This window comes from Scyliorhinus torazame, chromosome 5 (genome assembly GCF_047496885.1).
Source record: "Scyliorhinus torazame isolate Kashiwa2021f chromosome 5, sScyTor2.1, whole genome shotgun sequence".
Lineage (NCBI taxonomy): Eukaryota > Metazoa > Chordata > Chondrichthyes > Carcharhiniformes > Scyliorhinidae > Scyliorhinus > Scyliorhinus torazame.
The window spans coordinates 295798123-295810650 of NC_092711.1; positions in this window are offsets into that span (position 1 = coordinate 295798123).

The window sequence follows — 12528 nt, forward strand, 5'->3', positions numbered from 1 at the left end:
CACTATGGGAACATAGTCATCGATAAACAAGTGTTCATTTAGGAGCTGGTGTGTGAGCCGTGAGCCTTTGCAGATTGAAGAGGTTACATTCTGTCCTGAATTGATTGTGTGCTCTTTTTGAGATTCCTGAGTGCATGCAAAAGCTTGGTCAAAAGATAGTTAGAAGCAGAACTAGAACCATTGCGCAGCCTTGTTTGGTGCCACCGGTAACAGAAAAGGTAGACGATGAGGCATCATTCTGCCAATCATGAGTAGATTATCTTGATCAATTTTTCAGAGTAGCCATATTTGTAGCACTTTCCACACTCTTTCATGATTTACTGTATCGCAAGCTTGGTCAAGTCAGAAAGAATCGTAGAGATGCTTGCTCTGCTTGCACAGTTTTTCTGAAATTTGACATGCTACAAATATCATGTTGACCATTTCTCATCCAACACGAAAATCGCACTGTTATTCCGAGTCTCTAAGCTGATTAACAATCATGTTGAGAATTGTTCTTATAATTATGTTTCCCACTGCTCAGAGTGAAATATCACAATGATTGGCAGTGATAGACACGTTTCCTTCAATTAGTACAGGTGAGTTATGAAAGCATCTGTCTAATCTTGGAACACAATTCTCCAGTTTCAGATTAAGCAGAAGAGACTAATGAGCCTCCTAACTATGCGAGTTTCTCCTTCAAGTGGAATGTCATCGGCTCCTGGAGGCTCACCCACAGACAGTTGCTTTATGGCCTTGCCGAATAAGGCTTGAGATAACAATGCTGTGAAGTGATTCAACGACATTGCTACATGCTGTGGGTTCTTAGTTCAGGAAGTTGTTAAAGTGCTCTGCCCAATGAGAGAGAATCCCATGGCTATTTGTTAGGAGTTGATTTCTGTCTGCTGTCAAGCTTTCTGCTACAAGGAGGTGGGAAGAAAATCTAAATATTCAAAACACTTACAAAAGGCCGCCACAAGAAGGGAAACAAATCTAAATATTAAAATACCATGGATGCAATTCAACGTGACAAAAACAGAGTCCCATTTCGGAGGTGTTGAGCAGGCTGTTTCATGGCGCTGCAAAGATCCCGCTATGCAACAGCACTATGATAGGGTTTTCCGGCCTCAGCGGGGAACGCCCCATCGAAGCTGCATTTATGTCATTTCCAGGTCTCTGCATCTTTCCAGGAAGAGTACTTGCGGACCGGGGCAGCATTTGTAAAGGCCACCACGATCTTTCAAGTAACCCCACCGCAGGCTCCGGAACTCGCCACTGCACCCAACTTATCTCTTACGGGGTCCTCGAGCTCCCATCAGCACACCTGGGCCTGACCCCAGGCACAGCCAACCTGGCACCCAGGCACCTTAACACAGCCAGCCTGGCAGTGCCCCAACCAGGATGCCTGGGTGAATGTGCCATGGTACCAGGCTGTCAGTGCCAAGGTGCCTGGGTGCCACTGAGTGTGCCAGGGTACCACCCTGCCCAGAGTCCGACCATCCGGGAGTCTCTAATGGCCGGCCCCCCCCCCCCCCTCCCCCTCCTCCTCCTCCCTCCAAGGTGCTGTTACGCTTGGTCCACTTTGGCTGGACCAGTGCTAAACGGCGCATCCAGGCGTGGTCTCCAAGGCGTGGTCCTGGGCACCGGAAGAATCCAGCACACATAAATTTAAATGAATCTAATGGCTCACAACATGTAAATCTCAGATCTCGATGTCATGCGAGATTCTGTTAAATCTCCCGAGATGTTCCGAGCGTCGCAAACCTCGCAAGAGGCCTCTCCTTATATTTTAGCTCCCCTTATATTTTTGCAAGCTGTTGGTATTTTGCCGTTGGATAATCAGCCTGTTGACAAATCATGGCCTCACGTTAGCAACCCTGGGGGATGGGAAAAACATTTTATTTTCCATTTTAAGGGCCACAGGCAAGCAGGGCACCCCCACATCAGCAGCAATCTAGTGAGAGGATTTCCCCCTCCATCAATTTAATTAATTTTTTTGTAAAATTGTCAGGCCTAACTGAGATTGCTGGAGGGTTCCTGCATGCCGTAACAGGGCCCTGCCAAGGCTGAACTTCCGACTGATTCATAAGCTGCCACCAGTAAAATCAAAGGGGTCTCGGCAGTGGGCCATTCCTGTTGCCGACAGCATTTCCTGCTGCTGTGAGGTCTATGATTGTTTTTACAAAAATTCTGCCCACAATCTTCCACTAAATTTATAAACTGCTGGCACAAATATGGACTAAAGTCGCCACAGGAACTTCGGCCTTGTACATTCCAGTATATGTACGCTGTGTTACAATTTCCATGGAGACCAATAACATTTAAATAAAGAGATATGAGTTTTCCAGCGATCAACGGAAAGGATTTCACAAGATTTCACATTTTAAAACTTTTATTGTAACAAAGAAAAATCAACATTGATTAAATATTATTCAGTAGGCAACGAATACACTAAACGAGAAAAGGTCCTTTACCAATTAACCAAAAGCACCACACCACGTTTATACATTACACTACACTCTTAGCAGATAAGTTAAAGCTCCAAGCCAACCAGAATTTTCCAGCAGTCTCCCTTTTCCCTGCTGTGTCAGGATGAGGCTTCCAATATCTTTTTGAAAGTGCATCATTCAGTCTTTCAGCATTTCCAGCAGCAACACCTTGGTTCTTAAATCTCCACAAGTCCGTTTCTTCGAACAGAGAACCAATTTCCATCAGCATTTTGCTTGGGGCTAACAAAACTGTACAGAATTTACAGTGCAGAAGGCCATTCAGCCCATCAGGTCTGCACCGCTCCCTGCAAAGAGCACCCCATTTAAGCCCACAGCTCCAACCTATCCCCGCAACCCCACACAACCCTTTTGGACACTTAAGGGCAACTTAGCATGGCCAATCCACCTAACCTGCACATCTTTGGACTGTGGGAGAAAACCGGAGCAACCGGAGGAAACACACGCTGACACGGGGAGAACGTGCAGATTCTACACAGACAGTGACCCAGGCCGGGAATTGAACCTGGGACCCTGGAGCTGTGAAGCAACAGTGCTAACCACGGTGCTTATATGCACATCTTATATGCACAGGAAAATTGGGATACCCCGTCCCTAGCGGTGGAGCTTGTACTCAGCAAGGAGCATGGGGTAGACAGACATTCCTACCCCATAGGTCACATGCGGGATATTACAGCTCCCAGCCTACTTGCTTGCCCACCCTCCCGACACCCGACTCAAGCACTTCCCAGAACACCTGTTACCCATCTTAACTGATTATCTCAAGTGCAACCTGATCCATCTTCTGAGGTCTTCCCATCTTGCTCACATACTTTACCAAGATATGAAGCAGAGAGGTAGATGATGGGATCACAAGAAAGCAGATTGGGGAATGAAAGACCAATAAAATGTGAAGAAAGGGGGTAAACGAAAAGTGGAGGAGGCAAACAGAAGTAGAGGAAGAGAGATACAGATGTGAAATAGATAAAATAAATAAGTGAAAGGCAAGAAATAATTATTTGTAGACTTATCAGTCCACTATCCTTAGAAAGGGTGGCCCAAGTGTTTGGTGGAACTCCCACCGAACTGTTGAATAAAACAGTTAAGAGATGTTTATCAGCAGGGATAGAATATAAAAATCAAAGTATCTTCTTACAATTACATTTTATGTACTTCCCTGATGAGCTGCTATGGCTATACTTTAACCAACAAGCCATCAACACTGTAAAGCTGAGGCTTCCGGGTGCGGCTATGCAGGGCTAGGTCGCATATTCGGTAGCTCCCGCTTGGAACGGACTTTTGGGCTCTTTTACAGGGCCCCCACGGCATTTGTTTGACATTTCCCGGTGTGGCAAGAAGACTGCAACATTCCCCTGACAGTGTCCCCCAGGAATGTTATGTCTTTTGGCTACCAGACCCGGCAGAAACAGTAAAAGATTTGGCTGCAACAGGATGAACAGGGCCTCTTCCAGCATGCAGGCGGAGGAAGGGCAAGCTTAAAGCTGCAAACTGACCTGAGGGCCTTTATCAAAAGTGAATTCTAACAGCAGAGGGAACAACTGTGGAAAGATCTCACCAAGGCCACTGAAGAAGCGGGGACGAGGCTTCCGGTGGCGGCCATGGAGGAGTAGGTCGCACATTCGGCAGCTCCCGTCTGGAATGGACTCTTAGACCTTTTTCAGGAATTTCCACAGACATTTTGGGGCAGATTGGTGAAGCGAACACTGCCAAAAGGATTCCCTCTTGAGACTTTTGGGCTCTTTTCAGGGCCCCCAAGGGCACTTTTTCGACGTTTGCCAGTGTGGGAAGGAGTTAATAATAGCTCCCCGTCAGTATATGGCTTTAACTAGGAGCGGGGTGACAAAAAAGGTGGTGGTGGACCAGAAGAAGGGAGGGAAGAAGGACAAAATGGCGGCGGGCGGAGACCAGGCAGCGTGGAGGCAGTGGGCGGAGGAGCAACAGGAGGGTATCCAGCGCTGCCTCAGGGAGATTAAAACGGACCTGCTAGAGCCGATGAAGGCTTCTATTGATAAGCTGCTGGAGACACAGACGGCCCAGGGGGTGGCGATCCGAGAGGCTCAACAAAAGATCTGACAATGAGGACGAGATCTTAGTCTTGGCGGTAAAGGTGGAGGCGCACGAGGCGCTCCACAAGAAATGGCAGGAGCAGTTTGAGGAGATGGAGAATCGGTTGAGGCGGAATAATCTGCGGATTCTGGGCCTCCCGGAGGGACTGGAGGGGCCGGACGTGGGGGCCTATGTGGCCACCATGTTAAACTCGCTGATGGGAGCGGGGTCCTTCCAGGGGCCCCTGGAGCTGGAAGGGGCCCATAGAGTGTTGGCGAGGATGCCAAAGGCTAACGAGCCTCCGCGGGCGGTGCTGGTGCGGTTCCATCGGTTCGTCGATCGGGAGTGTGTGCTCAGGTGGGCCAAGAAGGAGAGGAGCAGCAGGTGGGAGAACGCGGAGGTTCGGATATATCAGGACTGGAGTGCGGAAGTGGCGAAGAGGAGGGCCGGGTACAATCGAGCGAAGGCGGTGCTGCACAGGAAGGGGGTGAAGTTTGGCATGGTGCAGCCGGCGCGACAGTGGGTTACCTACAAGGACCGGCACCATTATTTTGAGTCTCCGGAGGAGGTGTGGGCCTTTGTTCAGGCCGAGAAGCTGGACACAGACTGAGGGTCGGGATGGTCGATTGGGGACTGCGGTGGATATGTTATGCCTATATTTGGTTCGGGGGGGGGGGGGGGGGGGGGGGCCTTTGCATTGTTTTAGGTTTCTTTTTCTCTGTGTTTTTCTCTTTCAGGTTGGGGATGGTGGATGGGGCAGGTTGGGCACTGTTTTGGTTGGTGGCGGGGCCTGGTAGGTGGAGAGCGCGGGATCTTTTCATGCGCCGAAGACTTGGGGGGGGGGGGGGGGGCGGGACCGGGGTGGGGAAGCGAGGATTGTTTCCCGTGCTTAGAACGGAGGGGGAGAGCCTGTGAATGGGGAGCGGGAGAGGAGGGTGTGCCACACAATGGGAGGAGTCGAAGGGGAGGCGGGAGTGGCCGGGGTCAGCAGGAGTCAGCTGACTTGCAGAAGTGCAACGGGGGGAGTAAACCAGCTAGGATGGGTCCTAGCCGGGGGGGAATCGAGTTGCTGCTGCTAAGATCAAGAAGGAGCTGGAGCGAGTGGGGTGGGTCGAGACGGGGGTATGCCGCTGTGGGGAACGGGCCGGGTGTGGGGTGCGGGCGCGTGGCTGGCCGAGGAGGGGTCATGGCTAGTCAGCGGGGGAGGGGGGTGGGTAGACCCCTGATCCGGCTGGTAACCTGGAATGTAAGGGGACTGAATGGGCCGGTTAAGCGGGCCCGCGTGTTCACGCACCTGAAGGGGCTCAAGGCGGATGTGGTTATGCTCCAGGAGACACACCTGAAGGTGGCAGATCAGGTAAGACTGAGGAAAGGGTGGGTAGGTCAGGTGTTTCACTCGGGGCTAGATGCCAAAAATCGAGGGGTGGCGATCTTGGTGGGAAAGAAGGTGTCATTCGAGGCGTCGAGCATTGTGGCAGATAATGGCGGTAGGTACATAATGGTAAGTGGTAAGTTGCAGGGAGAGAGGGTGGTACTGGTCAATGTGTATGCTCCGAACTGGGACGATGCGGGTTTTATGCGGCGTATGTTGGGTCGGATCCCAGACTTGGAAGTGGGGGGGCCTGATAATGGGGGGGAGACGTTAACACGGTGTTGGATCCTGCACTGGATCACTCCAGGTCTAGGACGGGTAGGAAGCCGGCGGCGGCTAGAGTGTTGAGGGGATTTATGGACCAAATGGGAGGGGTGGACCCTTGGAGATTTGCAAGGCCAGGGGCTAGGGAATTTTCATTCTTCTCACATGTCCATAAGGCTTATTCTCGAATCGACTTTTTCATTTTGAGTAGGGCGCTGATAGCGAGAGTAGAGGATACCGAGTATTCGGCAATAGCCATTTCGGACCACGCCCTGCATTGGGTGGACTTGGAGATGGGGGAGGAGAGGGACCAGCGCCCGCTGTGGCGCTTGGAGGTGGGGCTGTTGGCGGACGAGCAGGTCCGAGGAAGTATAGAGAGGTACTTGGAGACCAACGACAACGGGGAGGTCCGAGTGGGGATGGTATGGGAGGCACTGAAGGCGGTGGTGAGGGGAGAGCTGATCTCCATCAGGGCCCACAAGGAGAGGAGGGAGCGGGGGGAGAGGGAGAGGCTGGTGGGGGAGATGGTAAGGGTAGACAGGAGGTATGCGGAAGAACCTGAGGAAGGATTGTTGAGGAAGAGGCGCAGCTCCAGGCCGTATTCGACCTGGTGACCACCAGGAAGGCGGAGGTGCAGTGGAGGAAGGCCCAGGGGGCGATCTACGAGTATGGGGAAAAGGCAAGCCGGATGCTGGCGCATCAGCTTCGGAAGCGGGACGCAGCTAGGGAGATTGGGGGAGTTAAGGACAGGGGAGGGAGCGTGGTGCGGAGTGGGGTTTGCATCAATGGGGTCTTCAGGGACTTCTACGAGGAATTGTACCGATCCGAGCCCCCACGGGAGGAGGGAGGGATGGGCTGTTTCCTGGACCAATTGAGGTTTCCAAAGGTGGAAGAGGGACTGGTGGCAGGACTGGGGGCCCCGATTGGGCTGGAGGAGCTGATCAAAGGGATAGGAAGCATGGAGGCGGGGAAGGCACCGGGGCCGGACGGTTTCCCGGTCGAGTTCTATAAAAAAATATATGGACCTGTTGGGCCCGCTGTTAGTTAGGACCTTCAATGAGGCAAGGGAGGGGGGGCGTTACCCCCGACGATGTCCTGGGCACTGATCTCCTTGATCCTGAAGCGGGACAAGGATCCCCTGCAATGTGGGTCTGACAGACCGATTTCCTTGCTAAATATAGATGCCAAGGTGCTGGCGAAGGTCTTAGCCACGAGGATTGAGGATTGTGTGCTGCAGATCATCCATGAAGACCAGACGGGGTTTGTGAAGGGGAGACAGTTGAACGCGAATGTGCGGAGACTTTTGAACGTTATCATGATGCCGGCGAGGGAGGGGTAGGCGGAGATAGTGGTGGCGATGGACGCTGAGAAAGCCTTCGATAGGGTAGAGTGGGGGTACCTGTGGGAGGTGCTGAAGAGGTTCGGGTTTGGGGAGGGGTTTGTCAGGTGGGTTAGGCTGTTGTATGAGGTCCCGATGCCGAGTGTGGCCACAAATAGGAGGAGGTCCGAGTACTTTCGGTTGCCCCGAGGGACGAGACAGGGGTGTCCCCCGTCCCCCCCTGCTCTTCGCACTGGCGATTGAAGCCCTGGCTATGGCACTGAGAGAGTCGAGGAACTGGAAGGGGTTGGTGCGGGGTGGGGAGGAGCATAGGGTGTCGCTTTATGCGGACGACCTGCTGCTGTATGTGGCGGACCCGGTGGGAGGAATGCCAGAGGTAATGAGGATCCTTAGGGAATTCGGGGACTTTTTGGGGTACAAGCTCAATATGGGGAAGAGCGAGCTGTTCGTAGTTCAGCTAGGGGACCAGGAGAGGGGGATTGGCGAGCTCCCACTAAAAAGGACGGAGAGGAGTTTCAGATATTTGGGGGTCCAGGTGGCCAGGAGCTGGGGTGCCCTGCATAGGCTTAACTTTACAAGGCTGGTGGAGCAAATGGAGGAGGAGTTCAAGAGGTGGGGTGCGTTGCCGCTGTCCCTGGCGGGTAGGGTGCAGTCAATCAAAATGACGGTGCTCCCAAGGTTTTTGTTCCTGTTCCAGTGCTTCCCCGTGTTTATCCCGAAGGTTTTTTTCAGGCGGGTTAACAGGAGTATAATGGGGTTTGTGTGGGCGCGAGGGACTCCGAGGGTGAGAAGGGTGTTCCTAGAGTGGAGTAGAGATAGGGGGGGGGCTGGCGCTGCCCAACCTCTGTGGGTACTACTGGGCCGCCAATGCGACAATGGTGCGCAAGTGGGTGATGGAGGGGGAGGGGGCTGCATGGAAGAGGCTGGAGACGGCGTCCTGTGTGGGTACGAGTCTGGGGGCGCTGGCAACGGCGCCGCTGCCGCTCCCTCCAAGGAGGTGTACCACGAGCCCGGTGGTGGTGGCGGCCCTCAAAATTTGGGGGCAGTGGAGGCGGCATCGGGGGGAAGTTAGGGCCTCGGCGTGGACCCCATTACGGGGGAACCACCGGTTCGCCCCAGGAAGAACAGGTGGAGGGTTTTCGGGGTGGCACAGGGCAGGCATATGAAAGTTGGGGGACCTGTTTGTGGACGGGTCGTTCGCGAGCTTGGGTGAGCTGAAGGAGAAGTACGGGCTCCCCCCGGGGAACACCTTCAGGTACTTACAGTAAGGGCATTTGCCAGACGGCAGGTGATGGAATTCCCACGGCTACTGCCACACACAGTACAGGGCAGGGTGCTCTCGGGGGGGAGTGGGTGGGAGTGGGGAAGATCTCGGAAACTTACCAGGTGATGCAGGAGGAGGAGGAGGAGGCCTCGGTGGTGGAGTTGAAAGGTAAGTGGGAGGAGGAGTTGGGAGAGGAGATCGAAGAGGGGACGTGGGCAGATGCCCTAGGGAGGGTGAACTCTTCCTCTTCATGCGCGAGGCTCAGCCTCATACAGTTTAAGGTGCTGCACAGGGCACACATGACCGGGACAAGGATGAGCAGGTTCTTTGGGGGTGAGGACAGGTGTGTTAGGTGCTCAGGGAGCCCAGCAAATCACACCCATATGTTCTGGGCATGCCCAGCGCTGGAGGAATTTTGGAAGGGCATAGCGAGGACGGTGTCGAGGGTGCTAGGATCCAGGGTCAAACCGGGCTGGGGGCTCGCAATATTTGGGGTGGCAGAGGAGCCGGGAGTGCAGGAGGCGAAAGAGGCCGGAATTCAGGCCTTTGCGTCCCTGGTAGCCCGGCGAAGGATTCCCCTTCAGTGGAAAGATACGAGGCCCCCAAGCGTGGAATCCTGGATCAGCAATATGGCAGGGTTCATTAAATTGGAGAGGGTGAAATTCGCCTTGAGAGGGTCGGTACAAGGGTTCTTTAGGCAGTGGCAACCGTTCTTAGACTTTCTGGCAGAACGATAGACATTGGTCAATGGCAGCAGCAGCTCGGGGGGTGGGGTTTACTTTATTTTTGTTTATGTTATTTACACTGGAAGGGTCTGAGGGGGTGTATACACCTGTTGTCTTAAGTCGGGGTGTTAATGTTAATTTATTATTTAGGTACGGGGGGGGGGGGAGGGGTTTGGGGGGTTGCTTTTTTAGATTGTGTTTTGTACTTAACCCTGTTGGGTTCTTTTTTCTTTCTCATTTTGTTATTGATATTTTATGAAAACCTTTAATAAAAATTATTGTTTTTAAAAACACTGTAAAGCTATTCTCCATCTAAAAATTCTTCACCATCTCTTCACTTGTATCTTTGCTGATGCACTTTTTGTTCACCACCCAAAGCTCAGATTACTGCCCCCTATTAGGACAGTTTGGTACAGCACCTCTATTGTACATGGAGTTAGCACTAAACTCTGTTCTTGACTTTAGTCACTGCCAGACATAAACTTAGAAGCTGGTTCAATGTCCTGAACTGTTTGTCCATTCTTAGTGTCAGCTTTGACAAAAAGTCATCCAGGCTCGAAACGTTAGTTTCCTTTTATCTCCACAGATGGTGTCAGACCTGCTGGGATTGTCCAGTATTTTCTGTTTTTGTTTCAGATTCCAGCATCCACAGTAATTTGCTTTTATCTTAGTGTTTTCAGCTTCACTTTACTCCTTCAGTGTTCTGTCGGTACATCCTGTAGCCATCTGGGATGGCCATTCCAACTAAGTACAGAGCAACTCACAAAGACTGATGGGTAAAATGGACAAGCCAAGAGTCAGGCAAGCTCAGAGCCTGAAATGCATATTTGTCAGCAAAGTCCAGACGGCATCGAAACTCCGTCCCATTAGCATGGTGAATCAGGCCGATTAGCAGGTGATGGCCCATCTCCCCCAACACAAAGGACTGGTACTCCAGCAACCAGGACAGTCCCAGACATTTCGGCACCACTCCCCGTCCAAGGTAAACGCAAACAACGGGGTCAATGACCGTTTGAGACACGCCCAGTCATCCAGATCCCCGCCCACTTATTGGTTAAGGAATCGAACGGAGTGATCAGGGATCACCCAATTAGTAAGGTCCAAATCGAAGGACCGCCCAAAAGAGCGTGAAACCCCCCCTCCCCCCCAGAGTATAAAGGAAGAGTTTGCCATATGTTCGCTCTCTTTTGGCCTTGGTACCCCGGTCACGGCCATCGCCAACTGCAGCAACACCAGAAGCAAGTTTGAGTTAAACGCCCACTACCAGACGGATGAGCCTAGCTGAGCAGCAGTTACCCCTTCGAACCCAAGAGATCCAGAATTGAACAGTGGCCACTGTTTCCTGACCTAAACTGGGTGCCCAAAATTAAGTACAGCTTGTCTTAGTAATAGGTGTAGTTAACTAGCAGTGTTTATGTTGCATGATGGATTGTTTGTAAATAAAGTACCCTTGACCTTGAACTAACTGGTGTTTGGCTCTTTGATCGATAGACGGTTGAAACTTGTGGTGGTATCATTCGATACCTGTCGACTCTAAGCATTCGGACATAGGCAATATAGAAAGGCAAATCCACTGATTGCCCTAATTGGAACAGAGCCACAGAAAAGACCAAGCTGAAGAGATAAATCGACAAGTTATGTATGTACTCTCAATACTTGTACAGCCCATTCATTTCACGACCCTGTTGTCCGCTCATCGCACTCTCCAAACTAACACTCCATGACCATACACCCCAACAGACCACAAACCTCTTGGGTATAGCTAGCTAGTTCTTCAGTCCACTCAAATGTCTCTAGCTCCCACCCACCCATGATCTCAGCTTTCAAATCCCATATGTTCTCATGGTCTTGAGAGTAACACGCTACAAGGCATAAGTCAAGAGTGTAATGGAATACTCTCCACTTGCCTGGATGAGTCCAGCTCCAACAAGACTCAAGACGCTCGACACCATCCAGGACAAAGCAGCCCGCTTGATTGTTACCGCTTCCTCAAACATTCAAACCTTCCACCACCGACGAACAGTGGCAGCCGTCTGTACCATCTATAAGATGCACTACAGTAACTCGCCTTCTAAACCCACAACCAGTGCCATCGAGAAGGACAAGGGCAGCAAATATCTGGGAACCCCACTACCTGGATGGTCCCCTCCAAGTCACTCATCACTCTGATTTGGAAATATATCGCCGTTCCTTCACTGTCGTTGGGGCAAAATCGTGGAACTCCCTCCCTAACAGCACATATTATGCCTACGCATCAGGGACTGCAGCGGTTCAAGAAGGCAACTCACCACCACCTTCTGAAGGGCAACTAGGGATCGGCAATTAATGCTGGCCTAGCCAGCGATGCCCACATCCCGTAAATGAATTAACAAAAAATGTTCCAGATCCAAACACTCCCACTTCACTATGATTAATCTAAGCTCCAGCCTTCACCATTCTTTCAGGTATCACCCCTCTTCATTGCACCCCTCTTCATTGAATTACAAGCTTTTGTTTCCTCCATGCTTAACTCCTCACATGTCAATCCCGCCTCTCACCACCCATTTGCTTGCACCATTGCAGCAGCATCTTCTTACCCCCACTACCTTATCTCCAATCTCTCTTTCCTCTACATGTCCAAACAAGATGGAAAAAAGAGAGGCTGTGATTTTTTTTTTTTTTTTTAATTTAAAAAGCAAAAATGCTTTGTTTTAAGACTATTTTATTTCCAAGAGCAATGCCATGCAGCATCAGCTTTAATTCAATCACATTAAAATGGCTCAAAGAAAAGCAAAGCCAGTTCCAAAGAACTCATAATGGACTCAAAACATTAATTCTGTTTTTCTCCACAGATGCTGCCAGACCTGCTGAGTTTGTCCAGCACTTTGTTTACATTAATATAAATTTCCTCCAATCACTGAACAACTCAGCAGGTGAAACACTAATATACATATTATCTATCCGTTTTTATTAAAATTCTTAGATCTGCAAGCACTTTTGCTCTACAAAACTACTTGCCTGTTGTTGCACTTTTGTCTCGGTTTGTAAATTCC